Raw genomic sequence first — 1,762 nt, forward strand, 5'->3', positions numbered from 1 at the left:
ACACACACACACACACACACACACACACACACACACACACACACACACACACACACACACACACAAAGAAAAAAAACCTCTATGGGAGCAGTTTGTTTGCTGATTGGCAGTAAAACACTGAGTACAGAACCAGAGTGACTGAACCAAGAGAGCATCATTTCTGCTGTTTCTATCTGACTCAGACTGAAYCCACTTTGATCCAAGTGTCTGAACAAAGAGCCCATATAGGGTTATTGGGTAATGAATTTTGTCAAAATGCACTGTAAATTTTAAAATGTTTTACTTGTTTTGCTCAAATTTTTCTATAGAAGTTATCAAATGTGATCTTACAATTTGGGGAGACCATTTTAATCTTGTTTTTCATGTAATTAAGGCTCATTCTGTTTGTGCGGTTTTGTCCCCCCTAGTGGCAGGTTGTGGTAAATATGTGTGCGGGACGTCCGGTTCGCATCTCATGTCTTGCTGACATTCTGTAATTTATTTGAAGTTCCAACCTAAAAGTACTAACTTTTAGATTTTTTGATTTAAAAAATCCACGTGTATTATGTGTGTATACTTATGCTACATTCTGCACGTTGTCATTCTGCTTCCCAAGCAGAATGATACATTTTGACAGCATTTGTGTATAAATATATCCACCCACATATTTAGCTAAGATTAGTCTCAATTAGTCTGCCTTTGGTGAATTATTTTGAAAATATTCCTTTTCCTGATGGTGCTTTGTGGTCTTTGGATTGACCCCAGATCAACTCCGACATTCAGCAAAAATAGGATTGAGTCAAATTTTGGCGATCACCGTGCAGAGCCAATGCTTCCATTGATTATAATGGTTTTGTATTTACTGCAGAGGTCGGAGTAAAGCAAAACCACACCCAGTGTAAATTCACAGGTGTGAGCAGTTCTTTGTCACAACAGGATCTCAGAGACAACCAAAGGAAAGATGCTGATCTGGTGGTTTTCTATGTTGAGCGCCGATGCAAACCACCTCGAAGAGAGAGGAGTCTGTAGGTTCTTTGAGACTTCTGAAGCAGTGGGAGAAGTTGGTGCTTAAGGATGGCATCCTCTTTTGTGTTTCTCAAGATCCACTCACTAAGAAAAAGAGGTATCAGTACAGGATCCCATTGTCATTGATGCTATGTGTGGGTGTCATGATGATGCAGGTCACTAGGGTCAATACAGGACCTTCTCACTGGTGAAGCAAAGGTTCTATTGGAGTTATATGGAATGGACTGTGACAGACTATGTGGAATGTTGTGCCAGGTGTGTGATGACCAAAACACCAGAGCCAGATGGCCATGCACCATCACAGAGCATTGAAACCACAGCTCCTATGGAGTGGGAATAGATTTTTGGACAGCAGAAGATGTTGATGTTTTGTTTATTCTGTATAAAAAAAATCCCATAGCACGGCCTATCATGGGTAATGAATCAGTGGAACAGTTCAACCAGACATTGGAATATATGGACTTTGCCACCAAGAGCAAAATAGGCCTGGCCCAAATGTTACACACCCTGACATTCATTTATAACAGCCCACCCCATGAAACAACTGGATTCCTCCTTTCTACTTTATGTTCAAATGAGTTCCCTGTCTTTGGATGTACTATTCAAACTCTGGGTGATGACAGACACCCCTATGTTCAGGAGTAGAGAAGCTATGGTGTTGGCAAAGGTGCAAGCAAATGTAGAACAGAGGTGGCAAGCTGTGATGACGAGAACCCTGGCTTACCTGAAGTTGCTTTGTCCTATCTTTGTGTGGAGG

The sequence above is a fragment of the Austrofundulus limnaeus genome, unplaced genomic scaffold (assembly GCF_001266775.1).
Source record: "Austrofundulus limnaeus strain Quisiro unplaced genomic scaffold, Austrofundulus_limnaeus-1.0 Scaffold37, whole genome shotgun sequence".
Classification (NCBI taxonomy): Eukaryota; Metazoa; Chordata; class Actinopteri; order Cyprinodontiformes; family Rivulidae; genus Austrofundulus; species Austrofundulus limnaeus.